This window comes from Plecotus auritus, assembly GCF_963455305.1.
Source record: "Plecotus auritus genome assembly, chromosome: 9".
Classification (NCBI taxonomy): domain Eukaryota; kingdom Metazoa; phylum Chordata; class Mammalia; order Chiroptera; family Vespertilionidae; genus Plecotus; species Plecotus auritus.
Window position 1 is genome coordinate 16,260,126 of NC_137783.1, and position 16,129 is coordinate 16,276,254.

Sequence of the window (16,129 nt, forward strand, 5' to 3'; positions counted from 1 at the left end):
TGTGTATTTGGCCACTGTGCTCTGCACATGTACACACCTAATAAATGTTTTCAGCTGAGAACAGAGAGGCTATTGATGTGGGCTCTACCTATGATTTATTTATTCTTTAAAAAAAAAATGTTTAATCCATTGTGACCATGATGTGATGGCCAAAGGAAATTTTTTCTTGATCTAATTAACTACTGCTTAAAGTACTTATAACTTTGAAATTAATTTCCCTTCTGATCTGAGCACATTGCTTTTCCTTTATATTTACACATTAAGGCATTAAGCAGATATTTATGGATTCTCCTTGAGCAAGTTACTTAAAGGCATCAAAAGTTAGAGAAAACACTGTGGATTTAAAAGTCAGAAATCTGGGGTTTGAGTCCCAATTCTGCTGTCATGGCTGGGGGGTCATGTTCGGGTGTCGTGACTTCACTTGGGAAAATATGGAATGTTAGAGGAACCTGGAAACCACTCCAAGAAACAAACCTTGGGCCTGGGCTTGGTTAAAAGTCCTGCCAACATGGCACAGCTCTGCAGATGGCTGCTCTCGGCCGTCACCCTAACTCAGGGGAAATTAATATTCCCAAGAGAAGATAACATGGCCTGTTCAGAGAAAATAGTAGGATGACAATAGCCACCAGGCTGCTGTGCTGAGGAGGTAATTACTGGAGCCACATGCTCTGCTCTCATTAAGGCCCAAGCACTTGCTGGCGACAGGCCAGTTCTCCTACTCTGGTCCCAACCTGGCGCCCTTCCACAGCAGCTGCTAAGAGCAGGAGGGGTGGAACATCTCTATTGAAATCCACCCATCGCTTCTCACTCTGAGAGGTGGCACCTCCCATGGCTCCGCCTGGCTCTGCACAGATTGGAAACCTGCAAATCAGGTACCATACGCTGCTAGGTAGAGCAGATGTTGGAGTCAGTGTGAAGGCAGAACCTCGTGAAAACTTGGTGCAAAGACTCGGCTGTGGACCAAGAGCAGAGACTGGTTTTCTCCCTGATGTTCCCTGCTATCCTTACATCTCTATTTTCTAATTAGAATAATTTATGTCTTGTACTTTGGGACTTTTTTTTTTTAATAAGACATCTGTTCTGAAACTGTATTGTTCTTCATTGGCTTAGAGAAGGGGTATTAATATATTAAGATCAATGAGTTGCTAGGAAATCTTTTTTGTTTTTTCTTTTTAAAATAAATCTCAACCACACAGACACAGATTAAAATATAATCCTTGGTTCTGAACAGTCACCATTAGTCCTAGTATGGTCTTATTTACTTATTAGTGGTTTAATTTGGTGTTACTTTAAATGATAAAACCAATACATGGGAACATATCTGACAACCCCAAACCTAGGTAATAAAAGAGTAATAGTAATAATAACTGCTGTGCAGTAAAATCTTATTACTTGAAAGATGCTACGATAAGCAGTTTATAAACCATATATCGTAAACATATGTTATGTATTAAATATTATGGACATACATATATGTAAAATATATAGAGTTATAGGTGTGGATTGTACTTCTACTTTACAGCTCAGAAAATTGAGGCTGAGAGCGGTCCACTAACTTGCTCAACTTCACATAGGCTTTCATTGTCATGGCCAGTATATGAGCTTGGCCTCACCTGGACCCTTAATTGTAAATGAGCGTATCCCCCAAATGTCAGGTGCAGGGCAGGGGTCAATACTTATTGACTAACTGAAAGATGAATTGTGATTAACCTGCTTGACTAGAAAGAGTTGGAGTTTGACTTCCTCCAGTGTTTAGCAGCTAAACCATGATGGAGAGAAGCCCTCTCCCTTCCTGCCCAGTCCCGAGATGGTCACAGGAACTTATTTATCTCCAGATTGAAGTCCTAGCACCTTCCCTTTGGAGCAGAGGCCTCACAAGGGTGGGATGATACCAGGCTAAGGCGTTTGCTGCCTCTCTGTTCTTTGCATGGCTCTCTGGCAACTGCACAAGGAAGGAATAAAGTTTAGTGACTATTAATCTATTTTGATGAACTTTTCTCTTCCTTACAAGCAAATTTGCTGGCATTGTAAATCCCAGAGATTATTACCACTTTCCCTTTCAGTGACACCTTTTATTTTACATTTGATGAATGTCATCCAATTATTTGCTCTGGGCCCATCCATCATGCTAAACACAGAATTAGCTGGGTCTTTTCCTCGCTAATGACTGGCTCGTTAATCTGATTTTCTGCATTTCCATTTTACAGGTTTAATTGGGCTCCTGGCCAGTGAAAATGATTCCTTTGGACAAGTGCATTGGCCATTAAACACATCTGTCTCTTCTGACTTGTTCCCATTCTTGCCATAACCAAGTGTAACCTGGCATATCCTTATTTTTTTATTTCTATCTTGCCTCTGGATGATGGCTTGCCTTGGAGGAGAAAGAGAAATCTGCCCCCAAAAAATATTGGAACCAGAGGGCTTTGAGTCATATTGGGCCTATTTCTGTCATAAATACACAAAAACTAGAATTTATAAATGGGCATAAGTAATCTGCAAAAAAAAAAAGCAGAAACTAACAATTTTTAGTATCAATTATGTGATGAGTGCTTTATATTCAGGACAATTGTTTATACCCATGATAATAATTAACACTATTGATATTATTATATAACATTATTAGTACCCTACAAGGCAAAAAATTCACAACATAACATTTCTGAGTATTTATTATATGCCAAGTGCTGTTCCTGTATGCACACTAGCCTTCAAAGTCTTTGAAAAGTCACCACAAATAAATGGTGAAGCTGGAATTTGAACCCAAGCTTATCTGACTACCAAGCTTCTTATGCTGGTCCCTCTCTGTGGAGGGGAATGGATCCCATGTCACTCAACTTCCAATTTCCCAGATAAGATGCCTATCAGCAGGGCAGATATTTCTATGTGGAGTTCATATCAATTTCTTAGCCTTGAGAAATCAATGTTCTATTGTTGCACAGGAGTGAATGGTACTGCTTTGGAATCTGAGAATAAGAGAGCCTATAATGGAAATAAATCTGGCTGTTGCCTTCATAGAAAATGACATTTAGAAGCTTTTCCAGTTAGAGCACCTTGCTGGGTCCACTATAATGTGAATAATTGGTCTCAGCCCACAGAAATGGCTACCTGTGCAGGCTCAGGCTAGTTATTGCTCACAGCTTCTGCACCATTTCCTCCTCAGGAAAGAAACAAAAGGGAACAGCCAAGTTGTTATGATGCACAATTAACTTTTCCAATTTCTTTGCTCATTAATTCTATTCAGATTATTTAAAATAAATCTTGACATTGTTAGGTCTTTCTCTTCCTTTCCACCTCCATAATTCCTTCAAAGATAATACTTCTTTTCTCAAGAACAAAGAAACAGGCTTCTGACTGTGGGGCCACAAGAGTCAATAAATAGCCATAGGTCTCACCAGGGTGTTGCTGTGTCAGGATGCCCGAGGGAATTTCTACATGATGGGTTATGTCTGCCGTCTCAAGCTCATTTTCCCATAATGCTTTGCTAAGTTGCCACATTGTCTGAATCAAAACTGTGGCATAGCATTGGGACCAGAAAGACACCCTATTAGCCATCTCCTGTGCTAGACTGGTCTTGAGTTTTAGTGTTTGTCACAATAGTGCTTGCTCATTTTATGTAGGAGAGACTCTATGGTATTAATATGATAAGTAGTTTTAACTAGACAGAGTGAGTCTGGTACCTAATACAACACTCACACTGAGGCCAAACCTCCTTAGAAACAGATTTGCACATAAAAATGTGTTATCAGGGGCCTAACATAATAATCCCAAAAGAGCATCACCAATAATAGATTTGAGATAAGATAGTTGATGTTGTAGACCTGGACTCACTCTCTCCCTGTCTCTTTCTCTGTCTCCCTCTCTTTGCATCTGTCTCTCTGTGTCCCTCTCTATCGCTTTCTCCTTGTGTATGTGTGTGGCGGGGAGGAGGGGAGGTGTTATAGGGAAGACATGTACTGAGCTTACCAACACACTCATTATCCAAAATTCACTTATAACTCTACTGCCACCTTCACCAGCCCTACCAGGAAACTTCTTGAAGCTTTGCTGCCTATTGGAAATGTTAGTAAGGCTGAGAAAAGGTGGTGAATTAGAAAAGCATGGTACAAAGACTGTGCGTCTAGACCACAGCAGCACTAGATGAAGAATCAGTATGCCTCATTCATTGAGTCGGTTTCTTTAAATACAATAAGGGGCTTGGACTTGATAAGTTTCCAGTTATATACTCTCAAAGAGTCTGATATTTTCCTCTGGTTTGTAAGCACCGTTGGTTGGGATTTCAGATCTGTATTTGAATCCTGCTTCTGCCACTTGGGTTGGTGACTTTGGACAGGTAATTCAATCTTCCTAATTTCTTCTGGAAAGTGGAAATATTAATACTACCTATGGAAATGTTATCATGAGGGTCAAAATCAATATAGCATGTAAATAGCTTTATCCCTGAATCTGGAACATACTAAGTGCTCCTGCTGAACTAGAGGCGCAAATGCCTATATCAATCCAACACCTTGGAGGTCCTATGGCGACTGCCCATGATGACAGCTTATATATGCAACCTGGATGCTCAAGGAAGTAATGGGGTAGCTACATGGGTCACCTGGTCAGAACTGAGCAGGGACAGAGGATTGAAATTCTTATTGCCCTCAACAAGGATGACTTCATGAAGAAGACCATCTATGGAAACCACCAAGCCAAAGTGATTTTGCCAGAGATTTAACCACAAATGGCTGCAAGCCTCATCTTAGTGCTTTGGTTTTTACAATTGGGGAAGGGGAAGACATTCTTGAGATGCCCACCTAACCCTTGGAAGTTCTTTGTGTTTTTCTCTCCTAGGTGTTTTTTGTTTTATTTTGTTTGTTGTTGTTTGAGGTATTGATAGTATAAAGGTAGAGTGCAGAAATAAAAAAGAACAAATATGGAATTAATTTTTCATCCTGAAGTACAAAATTTTGGAGCATCTGGATACTCCCAGTTAATATAATCCTATATAATAAAACCTTAATATGCAAATTGACCAAACGGTGGAACCACTGGTCACTATGACACACACTGACCACCAGGGGGCAGACACTCAACGCAGGAGCTGCCCCCTGGTGGTCAATGTGCAGAAGTCAGGCTAACGGCTGGTGAGCGCAGCGGCAGTGGCAGGACCCTCTCCTGCCTCCACTGCAGGTGGGCAGGAAGGAGCAAGGGGTCTTAGACTGTGAGAGTCCTGGACTGTGAGAGGGATGTCTGACTGCTGGCTTAGGCCCGATCCTCAAGGGGATCGGGCCTAAGCCAGCAGTCAGACATCCCCCGAAGGGTCCCGCACTGCAAGAGGGCGCAGGCTGGGATGAGGGACCCCCCTCAAGTGCACGAATTTTGTGCACCAGGCCTCTAGTAATAGATAAAATGTTAAAATCTAGACAGTCCACTTTGAGTGTTCCAGATTCAGGATGCCAGAGCTTCACTACCCATGAAAACCCTAAACAAATTTTTTAAATTTACTATCAAAACACTTCCTTCCCCCTTCCTCTGGCAAAATGGACCCTTTGCTTTCAGATTGAGTTTAATATAAGTTAGTAAAAGATGGAACTGAGAAGAAGCTAGACAAGGTATTATTAGGAGTCTAGCTTATAAAGTCTTCCCACAAGTATATAAGCTTTTATCTTTGACTCGAGATATCACATAGACTATTTCCTTTATACAAGTGGACATTATGAAGTCAATTAATTGACTGAAATCTTCCCAAGCCAGACACCAGCCTCTGCCTTTTCTATAATATCCCAGAATTTCATAAAAGCAAAAGAGATTTTATGAAAGGAGAGGGATATTATAGAAAAGGCGAAAGGAGAGGAAGAAAGAGGCTGTAAGGTTCCATTATCTGTAACATCTGTGATTTTATTTTGGCTCAATCAATTATCAGACATGTGATTTTAGGTATTGTAATGAACCTCTTGGAGTTTAGGGTTATTTTTCTATAAAAATGGTATGTGTAATAACTACCCTTCTCTTACTGAGAAGTAAATGAGATGAGGTAATAAAATGCTTTCATTTAACTATAGTGGTCTACAAATATAATGATTAGGATGTTGAAAATAATCTGTGATATGTGTCTAGGAACCTAAAGATTTTGGAAGTATTTTCATCAACAAATTGCAATAGACTGAATTTTGCTCCCCTGGCCCCACCAATTCATATGTTAACCCTTAACCTCGGAGGTGAGGCCCTGGGGAGGTGATCAGGTCATGGAGATGGAGCCATCACACATGATATCAGAGCCCTTGAGACCCTCATTTGCTCCTCCATCACCTGAGGATACAACTAACTATGGATCAGGATGTGGGTCCTTATAAGACACCAAATCTTCCAGTGCCTTAATCTTAAACTTGCCAGCTTTCAGAGCTATGAGAAATGTGTCTGCTGTTTATATGCCACCCAGTTTTTGGTAATCGTTTACAGCAGCCATAAAACAGAAATCAAGCTGATGATCCACCTATGCCCATTGATTGTGTGGGGCACTGATATTTTCCAGGAAGGCTACAGCTACCACAGACTAGAAGGGTAGAGGCAATACAGAATAATGAATATCACAGAACCAGCAGGACCGGGATGGGTAGAGCAATAGAATAGAAGTGTCTTCAGTCACATGGGATGAATGGCAGGTGCACAGCGCTGCTTGGAGAATAATTCATTTTATTGATATGTTCAAGATATTTTAAATATCTTAAAAGGGCAAGGCAAACAAAATCACTAATTTTTTTGGGAAGCAGGAATGCTTCTTTGGGACATGGGATTTTCAGGAGGCTTCGGAAATATGGGTAGGCTCCTAGATATTACAGCACAGCTTTGCAAACATGGGATTTGCATGCCTCATGAGTGAATCTGGGGACAGCAGTGGATGGATTTAAACTATCTTTCAAGCTGTTTCTGAGAAAACACTGCCACCTCCCCTAGAGAGCCAGGAATATTTGTGAAAGTCCAAGTGCTACTTCTCAGAACTTCCCCATTGCACATCCTGGGTCCCGCCTCTCCTGTCCTGCACCAGCAGAAGCATCGCTGTGGGAGAGCCAAGCCCCATGCTCACCACTCAGTATGCATTATCTGCTCTCATGCACAGTGACACGTAGGGAAGATACCATCATTAAAGCAGCCCTGTTACACTACATTACCTGACATGCATAAGGTCACTCAGATCCCAAGTGGCATAGCCTGGTTTTGAACTTGGGTCTTTAAATCCTGCCAATGCCCACTACACCGTGCAACCCTGAACAAGCCAAAAGTGTCTACTGCAGAGCCTTTCCAAAGAGTGATTAATTTAGGAACATTTACCTGGAGGGATTCATCCTGGCCCAGGTCACTAGAAGGCTCCAGCATCCATGACTTTCACAGTGGCTTGTGTCAAAAGCTATCTCTTTGATGAAGCCTCATCACACCCATTTCCCAGTTGGGTTTCCTTTCTTAGTACCCAGCATCCATATCATAACGAATATTTATAGAGTATCTACTCTATGCCATTAGTTTTCATTACTGGACTTAATCTCATTTGGCCAGAGCATAACCCTGCAAGAGAGGTCTAATTACATCCCAATTTTAGACTTAAGGAGCAGAGACCCAGACCACTTCAGTTCACTTTTTTTACTAAAAGGTGAGGTTCACATCCAACCTCAGAACTTCTGACTCAAAACCCCAGTCTCCATTCACATTGCCAGCCAGCTTCGGTTTGTGTTGGCTAAGTCGAGATCAGAAAAGCACAAAGTGGAGATAATTGCATGGATTTTTACAAATGGGTCATGATTTTACATCAATTATGCCTTTGAGTAGTTGGCAACAACAAAACATGGAAAAGCAAGGGCGATTAGAGCGTGTTCTTTCCTGTGGGAAACAGGGAAGTAGATTACAAGATGTTCTTTCCCACCCACTGCTGACTTCACATGTTAATTAAAGGTCTGAAAAATAAATAAATAAACGTCTAGCCAAATCCACATCATTCCTGGGACATTAATCATGTTTAGACGTGTCATTATGGATACTGGCCCCAGTTCTAGGATGTGTTACATTTACCAATCCATCAGCAAGTCCCTGCTCGGTGCTTTGTGCCCACGCTGTGTCAGGTAGCATGGAAGTCAGGGGGGCATGACCTCATGGAGTTCATTTCTTTGTAGACACAAGCCTAACATATAAGATGCACACATGACCACATATAATCAGTGATAATACTATGGTACCTGCGTAGAGTAAAGCCTAGGTGCTATCAAACAGAGAAATCCTCTCTTCAGAACAAGAATAGTTTATTCAACTTATTTTCATGCTCCTTCCAGAATCGAAATAAGATCAGTGTAGGCACGGTAGAGTCCACACTTATCCTATCTTCATTTTACAGATGATACAACTAAGATATGGAGATGGCAGAGGCCTACCTGGAATTTCAACACATGTTTGTCTAACTCCAAATATGCAGGCATAACCACTCTTCTATATCATCCCCCCCAGTGTGACATGAATAATAAGCACATGTAAATATGGGTGCAGACACACACACACACACACACACACACACACACACTCACACACACACACACACACATACCATAATATGTAGTATAGAAACAGGTGTTATTTACACTCCCACTGCCTTAGGAAAAGATTAGGTTCTCATATTGAAGGATATTGTTTGATAACTGGGATGATGAATTTGAGGTTGGAAGACTAGAGAAACCAGGGAATGGCTGAACTGCTCAAATAACAAACAGAGAGATGGAGTGAAAAAGGTGGGATAAGATAGATATGGATCTTGAAAGAAGAAAAAGATGGTCAGTACGCTTGAGAGGTTGTAGGAAGAGAGATCCAAGAGGAGGATCTCTGGTTGTTGGCTCCAGAAGAGGTACTTTGGGGGAATGACAAAAAAAGTGGGCATGTATAGGTTTTACTGTTACTGCTGTGCAGCATCTGCCATAAACACTGTGCTTCATTTTTCTTGATACTTTTGATAAAAGTCTATCAGGAATGCAGTTCTGCTTCAAGAAAATGGCCAAGAGTTACAGCTGGGTTACTAAACATTTTGTCTATTGGTACCTTTGGGATTATTCATTCAGCTATTTGTTGTAAAAATTCACTAAGAGCTCTGGAATGTAAGCCTAGACATGGAATCCAAAACTCCCTCCCCCATTGGCTATTATGGGTATTGGGGAAAAGCATTTAACTGCTTCCAGACCTCAGTTTCATTTTACAACAGTTCCATGGGCATATTCACAACACAAGGTCCAATACATGCCTGATACAAAGCAGGGACTCCAAAAATGTCACATCTGCTATGTTCTTCATCCCTTCCCCTCCCGGGTCCCAGCTTCCTCAGCGGGAAGGCCTTCTTAAACTCCTCTATGCGAAGATCCTAAGCTGCCAGTTTCTTTTCTGGTCAACAACTCCACAAACATGGTTTACACAGCTACTTTGTGTTAAAGCTTCCCATTTCTACTTACTGCCCCTTACACACTCCTTGACCTAATATGCTTCTGGCAAATAAAAAAGTGTCAGTGTGACTCTCACTTAAAAAGTGGAACAAGTGTAGTGGCTAAGAAAGGAGGCCCTCGGTCAAACCTCTGCTCCACTCCAGACTGACTGTGTGGCCTTGGGAAAATGACTTTACCTCTCTGTGCCTTTTTTTTTTAAATATATTTTATTGATTTTTTACAGAGAGGAAGGGAGAGGGATAGAGAGCTAGAAACATTGATGAGAGAGAAACATCGATCAGCTGCCTCCTGCACACCTCCCACTGGGGATGTGCCCACAACCAAGGTACATGCCCTTGACCGGAATCGAACCCAGGACCCTTCAGTCCTCAGGCCAACGCTCTATCCACTGAGCCAAACCAGTCCAGGCACCTTTTTTTTTTTTTTTTTTATAAAACGAAGTTTAAGACTAGGACTTAACTCAAAGGATGCCATAAAGATGAAATAATAAGCTTAGCTCACACTAAACACTCAATAAGTCAGAGCCACTACTGTTATATGTAATTGATTCTCCAAGAACTACAGATTACTCAATAAGAAAATTAACTGAGAGGTAAAAATCATAGAAGAAGGCTGGGCACAAAACTTGGTTAAGAAAATGCTGAGAACTATATGCAGAAAAGTTCTGTCCAATTCACTTCCTAAGGACTCATCTCAGATATTTCACAGAGACTAAGGAAACTGGCACTTCAACACCTTCCCTCCCACACTGAACACAGAGCCCCGAAGAAGCAATTACTGAGCACAATGAAATAATAAACACAGTCATATTAAGAGCACTGATTACTTCTCCATACTGCAATCTGGAAGCCCTCGCTACCTGAGGCAGACAGGCAAACTGCAGGCGTTTATGCTGGAGAAATCAGACAGCAGGCCTTGGGGATGGCAGACCCTCCGTTCTGACTGCATTTTATTCCCACTGCACATTTTCTAATTTTTTTAATTGATTTCAGAAAGAGGAAGAGAAAGGGAGATAGAGAGAGAGAGAGGAAGGGAGAGATAGAAACATCAATGATGAGAGGGAATCATCGATTGGATCCTCCTGCACACCCCCTACTGGGGATGGAATCAGCAACCTGGCAATGTATGTGCCCTGACCAGGAATTGAACCATGATCTCCCGGTTCACAGGTGGAGGCTCAACCACTGAGCCATGCTGGCCAGGCACCACTGTGGGTTATTATAAGATGTGAAGTCCCAGAAACATTTTTTTCAGAGAAGAAAGTCTAAGATATCTTGCCTGGTCTTGAGAAGCTACAAAGCTAGAGGGAGAGGGTGAGAGGGGTTAAATTCATGTTCCCATCGCACACAAACTGAATTAGAAAAAAACAAGAACAAGGAGGAGAAAGTGAAGATTAAAGAATACAGCAATTTTAAAGCCCAAGAAGCATAGAGAGGGAAAAGCCAATCAACTTCTTTATTTTATTTTTATTCAACAGATGTTTCCCTTGCAGTTCCAAATTGAATAGTAGTTGGTGTAGTAAAGATGAAATAAAAGGGAGAGAAAAGAGAGAGCTACAAAGGATGGGAGGGTGGAAGTCAGTTGGCAAACAAGAAGCTAATTCCCATACCTCCCTTCTCCCCTGCTAGGTTCCACCCACTGGGGACAGCCCCTGTCCCGCCACTAAGCCTGCCCTGTGTTCTCCTGAGTCTCCATGCAGCAGTCCCGCCCTGCAGTCATGCCTCACCAGGAAGGCAGGGGTAATCAGCCCATCCTTTAAACATCTTCATTCTATTACTTTCATAATCAGCTTCTAATGTTCTCTGTTCAATAGATGTGGGGCCGGCCAGACCAAGCACTTGAACAGCTGCGTGGGCCACAGAGCTATTCTCTGTGCCATTGATCACCAGGACAAAAATCAATCCTGGCTAAGGAGGAAGAAGTTAAAAATAAATTGCTGCCATTGATTTCTGTTCAGACCTCTGACTCCCAGTTTAGGAAGGGAGAGGAAGAGTGCGCATGTATGTCTGCCTGTCCAGAAATCACTCCATATGTCCCGGTCTCAAAAGCAAAGTTTGTGGCTATTTTATACACACACACACACACACACACACACACACACACACACACACACACTTTCTCTTAATGTATGCTTTTATGGTTTTTTAAAACTTTTGCTTCCTAATAATGACCAGAGATGAGAATCTTTCAAATCATAAGCTTCCATGAGAAGAGGATTGTCTGTGGATAGTTGTACCTCCAGAAGTATTTATTGAGGGACTGGTGGGATGGATTAATGAATGAGATACCCTCCCTGCTATTATTGTCTCTCAGAATTACATTTTTATTTCTTGATAGATTTGTCACAGTATGCAATTATTTTTTGTTTATTCTTTGCTTATATATTATATTTCTCTCTCATTAGACTAAAAACCCTCCTATGGCAGGAATCTCTGTCTTTCTTATTTGCATATTCTTTTCTAATATGCTGCATGATCTCCAGGGATTATAACTGTCTTATTATTTTCTGCATTGTCTCCATACTGTGCCTTCAGTGGATGTGCATGGAATGAAGGAAAGAATGATTCAGCAACTCTCTTGACAAATTAACTATGCCCCAAATACCTTTTTTTTTTTAAAATTCTGACACTGAAGAAATATGTTGGGAAATATTTCTGCATAATAGCCTAACTACATGGAGTGTTGTGTAGAGTGAGCAGACTTTTGGAATTTCTGCATTTGAAGGGAATTTCTTGATTCATATGGCCCATTGCCTTCCTAGTGGGTTCTATGGAGTTCTAGACTTCTATAGCGATGCTTTGGGGGTGTTTACAAGAGGCTGGGTGGCTGGTGGTTCTGATATAGTTTAAAACTAGATCCAGTTCACTTGTATTTGTATTATATACTAGAGGCCCAGTGCACAAAATTTGTGCACTTGGAGGGGTGGTCCTTCAGCCCGGCCGGTGCCCTCTTGCAGTCTGGGAGCCCTTGGGGCATGTCCTACTGCTGCAGAGGCGGAAGAGGCTCCCACCACTGCTGCTGTGCTCGCCAGCCATGAGCCCGGCTTCTGGCTGAACGGCACACCCCCTGTGGGAGTGCACTGACCACCAGGGAGCAGCTCCTGCATTGAGCATCTGCCCCTTGTGGTCAGTGCACGTCATAGCGACAAGTCGGTCCACTGTTCAGTTGATTTGCATATTAGCCTTTTATTATATAGGATTGGAATTCCTTGTAAAATATTGCCTGAAAAGCAACTCCCAGTGCTAAAAACACCAACAACAAATGGTTTAAAAGCTCTTCTTTGATGCAATCCTTTCATTTTGTGATAAGGAAACTTGAGTTCCAGAGAGGAAAGGTGATCTAGCCCAAGGTCACAGAATGAGTTAATGGGGAGACCAGGAAGGCTGCCCTCCCCACCCCATCTTGTCATATTGTTTCCTGCCACCGAAAGGTCTCTTTTCCTTAAAGTCCTTGTTGGTCCTAAAGTTGAACACCTCAACTCAGCTCTCTGCTTTGAGAACCAGCTTGAGCCCTGCCTTCTCCAGGAGAGTGACTCGGATCACATCACAGACCTCCCTCACTCTGGAAAGGAGCCTTGTACTTTTGTAAGTGCTTCTGAGCATGGTTCATGGACCGTGTCAGGCATAAAGTCCTACCTCTCGTCTAGACTGAAAACACAATGACAAAAAAACATTTTGTCAGTGTAGTTTGCCGTTATATCTCCTTCATCTAGAACAGTAACAGGAGTATATTAAGTGTTCAATTAATGGTTATTAAATGAATGCATGAATCAATCCATCAATATTTCTGTCTCAGACAGAATCTATCACAGCTCTGGGTACCTAGTAGGTACTCACTCAAATCAAGTCAATAGATTAGCCATTGGCTCTGGCACTATTAAATTCCAAAAAGAACTTGTTCTGCCTGATCATGAGGGCTCTCAGAGTCAAGATTCTTAAAAGCTGCTTGCAGAAATCCAAAACATTTGCTTACCCTAAGCTAGCTATGGAGTTAAAGGCAGCGTGATTAAAATTTTTAAAAGTTGGACCTCTGAAATAAACAGATATATATCCTAGTTAGAACAGTAATGGGGAGAGAACTGAACTTAATAGTCAACTTCTCAGTCAGCAGCCCAGCTGCCTTCATTATCAGCACTGTTGTTTTACAACAGTATAATTATCTTTAATAGGAGATGGCCCCAGAAAATGGATCCTCCTCAGAGCTGGGCTTAGCAGAGTGAGTGTTGGGGACTTGCTGGGACATGGAAGGGAAGAACGATGGGTAAACCTTGCTAGGCCATGATTCAACAACTCCTGTGCCCCCTGAATAGGGACTCAAGAGCAGCTGGACCCCCAAAAGCATCATAGAAATTGGATAATGCATGGCAAGAGGTACAAAGCAAGTGGGGAAGGATGGAGAAGAATGGAGCTAGAGATAGTAGTGATAATTAACCACTGCCACTCCATCCCCATGGCTTCCCAGGGAAGAGTGTCTGAAGAATCCTCCAAGTGTAGCAGAGGGACAAGTCTCAGAGGTGTGGGTGTGGTTACATTGTACCAAACCCCATGAAGCCCTTTTTTGGTTGATGATGCAGAAAGTTTTTGTTCTGGAACAAAACTGAAACAGACCCAGCCAAATATTCCACTGAACAAGAAGTTGAATGAAGCTTTCCTGCCCTTATATCTACAAACATGGGTCCAATCTCTGCCTATTTCTCTTCTACAGTCATCTGGAAAAGTTTCTGGGAACACCAGCTATTCTGTGCTAATGTGAAGATCTTCAGACTGGGAAAATAAAATGAGAAATTTATCACTGCCTATTTTGTCATCCTTTATGAATCCAGGCAGGCCTGAGGTCATATCTTGATTTACCGAGCTAGATGACAAAGGGTGACTCTCTAAACATCTCTGAAATTTGCTTCCCCCTTGGAAAAATAATAACATCTATCATACCAGATCCTATGACACTTAAAGTAGAATTAAATTAAATTAAATGCACATATGCCAGACATAAATTTGACACTGAATAAATGTCAGGTCTGTTTCCAACTATTCTTCCAGTTTGCTGATAGGTGGGTAAAAACTGATGGTGTGGCTAGGTGGAAAGAACATTCTGAAGAATCACCACCTTGAAAACAGGAAATTACAGTTTTCCAGACAGTGGAAAAGATAAACTTGTGTAGCTGACCTCACTCCTTTGAGCTGAATATAGAAATGCTTGTGGCCCCCCAGACAACAACCCACCTTCTAACCATAGGAGGCTTGTGAATAATTAAACACGATGAGTGCCACCCATGCTGTAAAATGCACTGCACAGCCTCCATGCCACCCCTCTTCCTTCTCGTGCCCATGGAGACACAACTAATTAACTAAAGAGGTCTCTCTTACTGAACCACCATAGCACCGCCTTTGGTAATGCACCAAGTACCAATCCCTCAGAGGCAATACACAAAATGAAAACAATTTGACACCCCCAAACCAGCCATATGCCATCTATGCGCTACCAGAAAGGCAAATACTTACATTATAATGTGGAGTAAAGTACAGAACAAGTCTCTGAGATTAAGGGAAAACAACCTGGCTCTTTTGCCTGGTAAGAAACAAGTATTGTAACTCCCATGGAGCCTCAGCAGATCTCTTGGAAAGAAGTAAGTCTTAATCATGAATTAGAGAAGTGCACAGCAAAATTCTGAATGGAACGAAGAGATTGCCATGACTAAAGGATGGCGATCCCATAAGTAAGAAGCCCTTCCCTGGAGGCTCTGTCTCAGCAGGAAACACTGGGGAATCATCGGCATCAGGGTAGTAATTGATGCTCTGCTGTGATGATGGCTGGGATGGGATTACTCAGAGAGAGAGGGTAGTACTCTGCAGAGAAAAGGAACCTAGGAAGGGTTCTGAGATCAACCCATATTTAAGAGGTGGGTGGAGGAAGAGGCACCTGTGTGTGAGAAGACAATTCTGGGAGGTAGGAGAGAGACTGGACTGCACATTATCGAAGAAGCCAAGGGGAGAAGAGTACTTCAGGAAAGAAGATGCAATCAAGAGATTCAAATGCTGCAGACAGGTCAACTAAGTTAATTATTGAGAAGCATATTCGGGATATAACTCTAAGTTCCCTTTGATAAATCTGGCAAAGGTAATTTCAGTGGAGTGGCAGAGGCAGAAGTCAGTCTCAAGTGGGTTAGAGAGAAGGAATGAGAAAATGGACTAATGAATAGAGACAGCTCTCAAGAATTCGGTTGTGAATGAAAGAGGAGATGTTTATAAAGAAGAGAGTGGGGTTCCAAGAAAGTTTTAATTTAAGGTTGGTAGGTATTTAAAATTACTTAAAAACCAATATAAAGCCTGAAATGGGGATAAATAAGATAAAGATATAGGGAAAAGTAGGGTAATCAATAAAGCCAGATCTCTGAGAGATTAGAGAGGATGGGGTTGGGTGTTTGGAGTGAGAAGTTTTATATGGAGATGAAGCTGATTCTATTCTGCTTTCATAGTTCACTCTAACTATAAACTGGGTATATAGTTGGAACTCAATAAATTGAGATTCTTTCAAGTTTGCCTTGAGTTGGGTTCCCTAAAAATATAGATTTGTTTTTTTGGGGGGACAATGATTCCCCAGTGTCTCCTGCTGAGACAGAGCCTTCAGGGAAGGGCTTCTTACTTATAGGATCGCCATCCTTTAGTCATGGCAATCTCTTTGTT

At 41.8% G+C, this 16,129-nt stretch overlaps 1 protein-coding gene across 1 annotated transcript in view; it reads right to left on the reverse strand.

The window, feature by feature from the left end:
- The window catches only part of SORCS3 (sortilin related VPS10 domain containing receptor 3), a 552,458-nt gene that overhangs the window by 113,101 nt on the left and 423,228 nt on the right, over positions 1–16,129 (reverse strand). The gene's annotated exons all lie outside the window — the stretch shown is intronic.